This window comes from Phoxinus phoxinus (assembly GCF_949152265.1).
Source record: "Phoxinus phoxinus genome assembly, chromosome: 5".
NCBI lineage: Eukaryota > Metazoa > Chordata > Actinopteri > Cypriniformes > Leuciscidae > Phoxinus > Phoxinus phoxinus.
Window position 1 is genome coordinate 23,279,392 of NC_136880.1, and position 11,913 is coordinate 23,291,304.

At 36.4% G+C, this 11,913-nt stretch overlaps 1 long non-coding RNA gene across 1 annotated transcript; it reads left to right on the forward strand.

Moving 5' to 3' along the window:
* Positions 1-2,786: 2,786 nt before the first annotated feature.
* LOC306999153 lies at positions 2,787-4,149 on the forward strand. Its single transcript, XR_013797750.1, has 4 exons — positions 2,787-2,930; positions 3,009-3,278; positions 3,385-3,468; positions 3,784-4,149. It is a non-coding gene; the product is annotated as an uncharacterized lncRNA (long non-coding RNA).
* The last annotated feature ends 7,764 nt before the right edge of the window (positions 4,150-11,913 follow it).

Sequence of the window (11,913 nt, forward strand, 5' to 3'; positions counted from 1 at the left end):
TGCAGTTTCTTCTGGTTCGCTTTCAGGCAACCTTACAAAGCGTGCCAAAATGTTTTATGCAAGTCACATGCGAGTACAACTGTCCTGTTATTGGTCAGATACAGTCTATGGTCGAGACCAAGGCGGCACAAGTGCTGAAAAGTGACGCCAAAGCGTCTCGATCGCTCCCTGGTGGCTGGTCCCAGTATAGGTCATAAACCCCGCCCTACCCATAAAGTCGAAAGGGAACTAAACGATCAAATTACACTTTAAATACATTTACTTCCGGCTCACTACTGTGCAGACTCGGGTCCCGCGTTCACTACTGCGCAAAATCAGGTCCCAAATCAGCGCAAGATGTCGGCGCCATATTAGGACTTTGGCGGCTTCACTTTTCACCAATGGAAGAGAGTGAATGGGCATCGTCCATCTTTTTTTACAGTCTGGTCCAGACAAACGCAAACACTACGAATGTAGCCGTCATTGCCACTGTTAAAGTCGGCATGAAATCAAAATTGACCCTATTTACTTTGTTAGCGGATATTACTAGTCTTGTGGTGAACAATTAATCCGAGCAAGTTAATACACGGAAAAAAATTTTTTTTGCCGAAGTTATCTTTAATCAAAGTCTGAAAAGTTACTTCCGGTCTTGAATGGTTATTTTTCTGATGACATAGGCTTGACGGCTTGGGTTGGTTAAACGCTTAACCACTCCCCTCAAACCGTTACTCTGCTGTGGGCGAGAGATGGAGAGGAGGAGCGCTAAAGTAAAACCCTGCCCTCTGTTCAATATTCCGTTTCACTCGGAAATGCGTCACAACACTTGAGAAAAGTTGTTTGCAACTTCCGGTTCACGCAGACTTTAAATTATATGAATTATATTCGTATTAATAATACTGCAGCAAATTCAAACAGGAATGAAAAAATTCAAATTCAAGCTCTCTCTGGATCTCCCAGCGCTATCTATGGGTTAACAGTGACAAGACTCACGTGACGCAAACACAATACGAATGTTATAACGCAGCTAGAGCAGGAATCAAGGCTTCAGTGTACAGCATTCTCGCACGATGCGCAATTACACAACATTTTAAGATGTGCTTTTTTTGTTTTTAACTGTGATAACTGATGTGCAGAATCACAGAATTAGACACTACTTTATTTATAGAGTTCATTTCCCTTTATGAATTATAATCCCATTTGGTTCGTTGGTCCATTGGGTGACTTGGGTCGGATTGCTTTCACACCTCGAACGAACCGCCTCAGAGTTCGTTTGCAATCGGGCCGAGACCACCTCGTTCAGGCAATCTCGGAGCTATTGTTTTGGTGCGGATCCGAGCGCGATTGCCGTGTTCACCTATGCCTAAACGAATTGAACCAAGGCAGAAAACACACCAGGTTCCGGAAAAAAACGCTCAGGTGTGAAAGCCCCATAAAACTGAAACAAAGTTTCCTTTAGTTCCTGTTCTCAGGAAAAATCGATTAGAAATAATCCTTGCTATCCCAGTTTAGAAAAAGAAGTGCTACTTTTAAAATCACTACTTTTTCAAAGAGAATCGCTACTTTCCCTAAAATGAATCGCTGCTTTTTCAAAAAGAATTGCTAAAATCCCTAAAATGAATCGCTAATTTTCTTAAAAAGAATCCTAATTTTCCTAAAAAGAATCGCTAATTTTCTCAAAAAGAATCGCTACTTTAAAAAAAAGAATCGCTACTTTTCAAAAAGGAATCGCTACTTTCCTTATAATGAATCGCTACTTTTTTTTAAAGAATTGCTACTTTTCTCAAAATGAATCGCTACTTTTCTCAAAACGAATCGCTACTTTTTCCAAATGAATCGATACTTTTCAAAAATGAATCGGTACTTTTCTCAAAACGAATCACTACTTTTTCAAAATGAATCGATAGGCTACTTTTCAAAAATGAATCTGTACTTTTCTCAAAACGAATCACTACTTTTTCTAAATGAATCGAAACTTTTCAAAAAAGAATCGCTACTTTTCTTAAAATGAATCGATTCGCTACTATTCAAAATGAATCACTACTTTTCTTAAAATGAATCGATACTTTTCAAAAAAGAATCGCTACCTTTCTCAAAATGAATCACTACTTTTCCTAAAAACTAATCGCTATGAAAAAATTAGTGAATAAAAAATCGATACTTTAAAAATAATCGCTACCTTTCCTAAAATGAATCGCTACTTTTTCAAAAAGAATAGGTACTTTTCCTAAAAAGAATCAATACTTTCTTTAAAATGAATCGATACTTTCCTAAAAAAGAATCGCTACTTTTCATGAAATCAATCGATACTTTCTTTAAATTGAATCGCTACTTTTCATAAAGAACAGTAAGAAGCATTGAGAAGTCTTAACCCTCACACCGAATACTTTTTCATTTACTTCTTATATTTCTCTTTTTATGACTGACCACACTGAATCCCACTTAAAACATTCCCTTACGCCTAAAGAACCCTTTTAATCTGGAATACTGAAACCCACCTATCCTTACACCTAAAACTCTTTCAATCGGAAACCTTCATAAATTAGGTTTCCGGGGCGGAACTGGGAAGAGTCACAAGATGAACGTATTGGACATGGGCGAAGACCCCCTTATCACCCCCAAGAAAAAAAATCCTGGAGCAGCCACTGTTTGCAGGTGATGTTTAATTTAGATGACCTTTTTATCCAAACCTGCAAATCAGAAATCAGCTGATAAAATACAAAGCCACAGCCTGGGTAATTTCCGATTGTTCATGACATGTGAGTTCCTGGGTCTCCGCAAAGTCTATTTCTACTTGAACCTCAACAGTTGGTCTCAGTTCCTATTGTTCATGACGTGAGTTCCTAGCTCTCTGCAAAGTCTATACTTGAACCTCAACAGTTGGTCTCAGTTCAGTTCAAACATGTGCTTTCTGAAATTCCTTTTGCTGCTGTTGATTCCATCATATATAAGTGGTAAGTTTTAGAAAAGGTACGTAGTAAGCTTTTTTATGTATATTTGGAGAGCTACATGTCTGTAATTATTTCTTTTAGGTGGCTGTCAGACCAACATCAGTGTGAGTGGAGGGCAGAAAGTTTGCTCCGGTCAAGACTTTACCCTAACATGTCAGTTTGCTTGCCATGGACCACAAAACCATGTAAAAGTGGTGAAAGATCAACAATTTGAGCACAGTATAGAGTCTTCGTGTAATAGTATCACACTCTCTATACATGTTCACAGTGCAAATAATAATCATACAGGAATATATAGCTGCCAAACAAAGTCATTGGATTCAATGAGCAGGGTTTATGTAAAAGTGGAAGGTAAGTGTGAAATTCTGTCGGCCCATTGAACAAATTTAAACGGAAAATTTTAGACTAAGAACGTTTTTCCTTTTTGTGTGTGTGTGTGTGTGTGTGTGTGATTCAGACTGTGATTTTCCTTCAAAATTATCCACTGTAAATAAAACATCACCCTCTCTGACTACCACCTACCAAAGCTCTACACCATCAAGTAAGTTTCTCCAGTTAGCATATTTGAGACTTAATCCATTAGTATAAAGAATTTGGATCATTGGAATAAATTATATTAGCCTATAGAATTGATGTTAAATTGAATATTGTAACTCATTTTGTATAAGAAAATGTTAAAAAAAGTTATGTAGCTGTTGTCCTTTTTCTTGGATATTTCAATCACTTTTGGCATTTCATGATATTTAATTTATTTTATAACAACTTTACTGTTTTATTTGACTAGTGAATGCTGTGAAATTCAGACCCACAATTTTAGATCTCTTGCGTCTACTGAATGTGTTTTTTTTTCTGTAAGGTATTTTGGATCCAGTGCTGATATGGTACATGCTGTTCAAGACAGGGGTTTTTCTCATCGGGTCAATAACTGCAGCGCTGAAAACTGTGTGCCAGAAGCACTGAAAAATGAACAGAATTTCAGTCAATTCTGTCAAAAAAAAAATCTGCTTCCAATAAATGTTCTCCATGCATTTTCTCTTGGATGCTGCTATACAGAATGCAATATTCTTCCAGTGCTGAATTTGTAAATGTTATCTAGTAGCCTACTCTGTGTTGTTCATAAGTCTAATGTCAGATGTGTCTAAAGTCAAAACAGCTTTGTGAACTTGGCTGTTATCTCTCAGCATTTTTACTTTTAAATAAATAAAACCATACGAATTCTCACAAATCTGATTTCATAGTAATTTGGATCGATTGCATCCTTTCCATCATTCTTTTCAATGTCTCCAATCTGGTAGACGGTAGGCCTATAGGCTAAGCCGCTAGGCTACCCTTCATAAAAAAGACTTGTAAGAAAACCTTTATCTAAACTGCTATTATTATCTTGATTTTCTATTCTAATCAATTGTCTACCCTTCTAGGATAGACAATTTGGATTTAAAATTAAAATTAATTATCGCGTCTTACATTTTCAAAAAAAAAAAAAAAAAGTTAAATCAGTTGGGCCTAAATGTTGTCCTTTGCCTTGCTACGACTGATTTTTACCAGTCAAATGAATGTTTAGAAAAAAATATGTCGGGATTTCAACACGTGGGGGAGCTCGTGTTTCATTTCAACCCTGACTCTTCCCAACACAGCTCGACGCAGCCGACGCTCATTCCTGTTTAGAAATCCGAGACGGTATAAATACGATTTTTAATTGTTTTAATTGTCAACCGTATTTATCAGATTATACTTTTTGTTTTTTTACTCTCACAATGGCACTGGTTCTTTTTGCCCTTAAAGTTTAAACTTTCTTTAAGACATTCTGCAGTCTTGTCAGCATGGCCTGCAGTATCAGAGAGTAGGGGAGAGCGGGGCACAACCTAATAACACTTTCTGACTTTCTCAGTTTGTGTAAATTCACTTGGGGTTCAGATAATTTAGTTTTTGCCACATTAATTTCACACATCTAGTACAATTATGTGGTTTTGTTTCATTAATACAGTGTATACTTTTTTCTTGATTTATCCTGAAAGAATGGACGTGAAATGTGACAACATGCCCCATGTGAGGGCTGAGGGGCACATTAACCCTTACAGAAAAGACACATGAATTTCACATGTGATCACATGTTTTCCACATGTGATCACATGTTTTCCACATGTGATCACATGGGAACAACGTCACCACATGTGAACACAGTTTTCACCACATGTGATCACATGTTTTCCACATGTGATCACATGTGAACAAGGTCACCACATGTGAACACAGTTTTCACCACATGTGATCACATGTTTTTCACATGTGAACAAAGTCACCACATGTGAACACGGTTTCACCACATGTGAACACGGTTTCACCACATGTGATCACATGTTTTCACCACATGTGACCGTCACCACATGTGAACAAAGTTTTCACCACATGTGATCACATGTTTTCACCACATGTGAACGTCACCACATGTGAACAAAGTTTTCACCACATGTGAACGTCACCACATGTGAACAAAGTTTCAGGACGTGAACATAATGGAGCAGTGGCACATGTGGAAAACACATTTTCAGCTTTATTGTAATGTGAAGTTACTGACTCAGATCTTTTGAATCTCGTTCATAATTAAAAGGTTACAAGTTAATAGCCAAATTCCCCAACAACACATTAAAATGTTATATGTAATGGCCCAAACACATCAACTTACGCAATGTTGATGTTTCATTCATCCCCATAAGCTGAGCTACATATGCAGTCTGTAGTAGCTACTGACAAAGCACAAAAATTTTTAAAAATTGATTATTGGTATGAATGTATGAGTCTGTATAAAAGCAATACACACCACATGTGGTAGGCTTTTTAAAATCTTTATTTTAACAGAATAAGCTATTGACCAAAGTAAAAATACTGACCAGATGGAGATTCTTCTTAGTTATATAATATGTATTGAAGAACTATTCAGGATTGCAACACTACAGGAGAATCACATTGAGATATTACTATCTCTTCTCCCAGAGAAACCTGGTCAAGACGGCAGTACATAAAGTTTCACACAAAAGGATCACAAAATGACAATACCACAATATACATATTTAAGAACTAAATATAGTAGCAAATCAAGAAAACCAATTACAAGTTTCCTTTAGAACATTGTGCAAGAGAAATTTTAAAGTGCTCAGAGTTGGAAGTGCATCTTAGTATATTTTACAATTCATTCCAAAATCAAGGAGCTTTTAAAGAAAAAGCACATTTACCAGATTCTGACAATACCCTTGGCACTTTTAGCCGGATATGAGAACCGGATCTAGTGCGATAACTATTTGTGTAATAAATTAGAAGATTTAATATATAAGAGGGTAATTAGCTTTTGCAATAAATAAGTACATATGTAGCTTTCTCCTTTGATGTAAAGATAACCAAGCTAATTAATCATATGAAATGCAATGATGCGTCCGTGACAGAAACAAACAAATCCTTTAGGTGATAAAAGATCACCGTAATCGATTATAGATAAAAATGCACTCTCTACTATTTTATTTCGGGCCTCATATGGAAAACACTTTTTTAAACGATAAAAGAAACCTAATTTTGGCCTAAGCCTCTTCAACACATTATCAATATGCATGTCAAATGCTAATCTTTCACCCGTCCATATACTGGTATAAGTATTTATTAGAACTAACTCTATTAGACAGAAGACTCTGTTAGACTCTTGTTACACTGTATAATATATAAAAGTAAATAAAAAAAAACTATATATATATATATATATATATATATATATATATATATATATATGTGTGTGTGTGTGTGTAAACAGCAATCAACATGGGGCGATGTTACATACAGTCGTGCTCAGAATTGATGGCACCCCTGGTGAATATCATAGACAGTAGCCTATATAAGATGGACACAGCGACCCCATAGATTTCAACCTCTTATATACGCTTATATACTGTCGATTTCAACGGAGAAAAGTGAAGCCCATTTGAACTGAAGCACTCACTTCCTGATCGCCAGGCGTACTGCGCAGACTCAAACTGAGCTTGGTGACGTGAGCAACGTGTCTGACAGTCTGACTGGAACACGGAGCGGTTAGAGTAAAGCCACCTAAATGCGGCTGGAAAGCTTTTCCGGCCCAAATTCTCGTAGTAAACGGTAAGTGAATCAATTAATATTTAATTTTTATGGTCGCTATAATTGTTATGGTCAATGATGCCCAGCTCATTGTTACTTATAGCTTCAGACATCGATTTTGTAGATTCATTATAGCCTACATTGTATATATATAACGTTATATACATTATCCCGCTTATTACATGGCTACCTACTAAATAAATCAATAATTTGACACAAAATATTCATTTAAAAAGGAGTTTGTTGATTTAAAAACGATTTATATTGCTTCCGCTAAAGAAAATAACGTTAGCTGCTAGTCCCTAACCGTCTCTACGGTTAGAATCCTGCGTCCGTGGCAACGCTCTGTTTTTCATGGCAACGGTCTGTTATAACGTTACTTCGCAGCGGTCTGTTATCAAGAAATAACAGACCGCAATCTACATTAAAATTCAACCTAGCCATGTAATAAGAAATACTTAACATTACGTGCTTTTTATTCGTTATTTTCCTCACGGTTTTTAATATGTTCAATATTCTGCTCCACACGTTTGCTTTGTTTGAATATAGATAGCCTTGGGGAAATAAAAAAGGCTGAGCGTCAGTGAATAGAGACGCACAAAATGGCGACTCCATCAAAACCAAAGGTATGTTACACTATCATTGAGAGATATGGCCTCTAAGTTATACTAGTTAATTCTAAAATGTAATGACCTTAATTCGCAATTTCTCTAATTTCGCCTCCTTTCTATTACCTTTGTCTTAAGTAAGTTGTAACGTTAATTCTCTTATGTCTTTTCCCCTTTGCAACACACTTGCTGTTTTGTCAGACTACAATTGACATTGAGGAAGATTGGCCTAATGTTACTCACTCCGATGAGGAAGATGAGGCTCCTCAACATCAGGTGCAGATATGTTGTCCAAACACGTTCATCTAGTCTCTTTCTGTTCAACGGCCTTTTATTTTAATTTAGTTAAATATAATTAACTGATGATTTGTTGTATGTCATATGCAGTGGCGACTCGTAGGTTTTAAAATAGAGGAGGCACACTAAATTAAAGCAATAAGCCCTGCGAAGCCGTGTTTTACAGGAGTTACTCCATAAAAATCTTTATTTTAATATTTATTTTATTCATAATATTCAAATATTCGGGTCCAGCCCTACTCTTGACCCCTGACTTTATATAGCGCCTTTAACAGTTGCATCTCAAAGCACTTTACATGAAAATAAATAAAAGATACAGTGCAGGCCATAAAAACAGTATATATAAAAAGCCAAAAAACAAAGTAATCACATGAATCACATAAAAGCTGCCCTAAAAAGTATGTTTTAAGGGACGATTTAAAAACACTAAGGGATTCTGCATTCCTAATCTCAGAGGGCAAGGAATTCCACAATTTAGGAGCCAACGAGGAGAAAGCCCGATTACCCATGGTTTTTAGCCATGTTGTTTGGACAGTTAAAAGACCAGTGTTGCCAGTATTTTACTGTAAAAAATAACTTGGGTGTGACAAGCAGTGCGGGGCCGAGAGCCGGCGGCGTAAGGCCGGTGGCATTATTTTCACATCAAAATCTTGAGTAGGCTGTTCCTCCCTTACCTCGACGAGACTGGGCATATGTTTATCATTGAAGTTTGTACACACTTGAGCTTCAAACTATTTTGGATGGTAGTGTTATCATTCATAATTACTGCTGACTCTTTACACTCCATACACTGTTTTTCAGACAGAGGATGACTCAAACGGGACTCCAGAGCATGACTCAAACGGGACTCCAGAGCATGACTCAATCTGGACTCCAAAACGGCCAAAGATAAATGTAAACAAATCTGATTTGTTTACACTTACGGTATTTATGTGGTAAAAGTGTCTTTTTCATACATATGTCACCAAATAGGCAGTAAAAGGTGAAAGATAACAAAACCCAATTCATTAGTTGTCTCTACCTGAGCAACAGATAACAGAGATATTTTTTAACAATTACAAGATTCTAGAAAGTTGTCCAGCACTACTTGAAGTTTTTTCATTTAAGACTTTCTCTATTTTCTTTCTCTTGTACACTTTTCCTCTTTCTACACTGATAGAGAGACTACAAAAATGACGTAAAGGAGCTTGAGGAGATACCAAGAATAAGGAGATAAGGCGTTTGCGAAGATTAAACTTTCAAATGCAAGAGGGTAAGGGGAGCCATTGCAGTAACTTTTAACCAATTTCGATTTTACAGTTCCACCAGTACTGTATTTTGCAACAAAAAAATCCTTTACTCCTAGTGAGTTTTGTGATCAGAATTACTGATTTTGTGGTGGTAATTTCAAGAAATGTGCACCCAAAAATTCACCCTCAAGTTGTTACAAACCTGTTAAATTTTTTTCCGTCTGTTAAACACAAGAGGTTTGGAACAGCTTGAGGGTGAGTAAGTGATGACAACATTTTGATTTTTGGGTGATTATTTTAATTTGATCATTCATACATGTATCGTATTGTATGTTTCACATGTGATCTCATGTATGTAACTCACAATGGCTGCATTTACACTGCAAGTCTTAATGCACAGATCAGATCTTTTGACCATATCTGATGTTTTATTTATTTTTGTCCTGCCTATTACATTCTCTTTAGACACGACTGTATCATACATCCGTGTTTACATTAATCGTGAAAAACAGGAGGGACTGATTATAATATTGTAATAATACTACAACTAATAAGTCTCAACTCGATTGCTGTGTGTGTTAACTGTGTGTGTTAACTGTTCGTTCCTTTGATTTGAATGTAGGACTTGCTGACAAAATTACAAAAGCTGTCAAAGATGCCATTCAGGCAGTTCAGTCTGCCCCCAGCCACCCAGTTGATATCGATAATTATCACGATAAATGGCAAATCTTCATTACTGTCAAGTTTAAAAGGTACATTTTTGATGCCAAGTGAAAGTTGTAGAAAACACAAAGTTAATTGTGATTTTATCATTAGAAAATAACAAACACAATGTTGACAAGTCTGTGAATGTATTCTATTTTATTTTTGCTTTGCAGAACAAGTCTGTGACTAACTTGATGAACCCAGTTGCTTTAGATCGTGCTCTAAGATGTGAGGGTTACAAAAAGCTGACCAGATCCCTTATGGACTCCATCTTCTCTTTTTGCTCTGTCACCGGGAAAAAGGGAGTTGTCGGTGAAAAAAGAAAGAGCTTTGCCCTACAAAAGGTGCAGCTAGTAATTGGTAAGCATGTCTGAATATTTATTTTGCGTTGAACAAAATATTATTGTATCAGCTCTTTAAAGGGTTCATTAATTTGTCATGAAACCCTAAAAAACATTTTTTTGAGAGGTTAAAACAGATATGTACACATCATTGAAAACAACAATAGAACCGTGATCTGTAACTTGTTTTCAAATTTTAATGTAATTGATCTAATTTCTTACAGACCATGTCAAAAAGAAGCACCAAGGCATCGGAGACACTGAGATCAAGGTCTGCATGGCACAGAAACTGAAAGATCTGAGACGACGAGCAGAAAGGTATCTTCAGATAATCCAAGTGTGATCCCCATGTGGTCTGATCTAGGGCTGCAACTAACGATTATTTTCATAATCGATTAATCTGTCGATTATTTTTTTGATTAATCGGATAGAAATAAAATAAAAAAAACATTAATTTCCGACCCTTTATTCAAAAACAGAACTGACAGTGCAAATTCACAGTGCAAAAAAATCTTCAGAAAGTGCACAAACAGGTTGCTCCTTAACCATCCCTGAGCTTTTAAAGTAATATTTTTTTTTTTAAATTGACTAACACAAACAACATACACATGTATGCTTTACATCTGCCAAATATATAAGATTTTTTTTTTTAAAGTGCACAAAAAGATGTATATTTTTGTTTAAGGGACCTGAGCTGTTAAAGTAATAAAAAAATGTTTTAATTGACTAACACAAAAAACATACACATGTATGCTTTTGTCATGATTAGTGTTTCCCTGTCTTGTCTATTAGTTATCCCAGGTGTCTCTCATTTCCCACGCCCCCTTGTTAGCCTGTTTAGCTCGTTTGTCTCTGATTATTTAAGACCTGTGTTTCTGCCCTGTCCTTGTGAGTTCTTGTTTAATGTTTAACGTTGATGTTGGTTATTCTCGTTCCCGAGTCCCGTTATCTAGTGTGTCAATTGGATCCTGCCTCATCTCTGCTTCAGCCGCACCGGCGTTACAGCTTTACATCTGCCAAATATATAGGATTTTTTTTAAAGTGCACAAAAAGATGTATATTTTTGTTTAAGGGACCTGAGCTGTCAGAACAATAAATACATTTTAAAAAATAAAGAAAAATACAAAGCAGAAAACTTAACAGGATTTGTTTAAACGTCAGAACTTGTTCTCTACACTACACTCACAGACGCACAAACTCACACACTCACAGACGCACGCACACACTCACAGACGCACACACTCACAAAAAAATACAATGGATTGACCACCTCGTATGGTGTGTATTTTGCAGCTCATCCTTTCCGAGCATTTAGTGAAGTTTCTCTGAGTCATTTAGAGTAAAGAATGAAAAATCCAGTGCTGCAAATTGTGGAAAAAATATTCCCCTTGTAATGGTACTTGGGACAGACAAGAAAGTGTTTGCATCTTCTGTCTATCTGATTCAAATCAGTCTGCTAATTTAGTGGTAGGATTTTTTTTTTTATATATATATATATATATATATATATTGTTGTCCATTTATCAAACTTCCATGTCTCTTATATAGTAATTATATATTACTATGTATCAATTTACAAATGCTCGGACACACTCTGTCTCTCTTGCGCGCACTGTCGCTTGCGCGCAAACACACTCGCGCGCAGACACTCTATCGCTCGCTCTCGGACGCACTCGGTCTCTCTCGCGCGCAA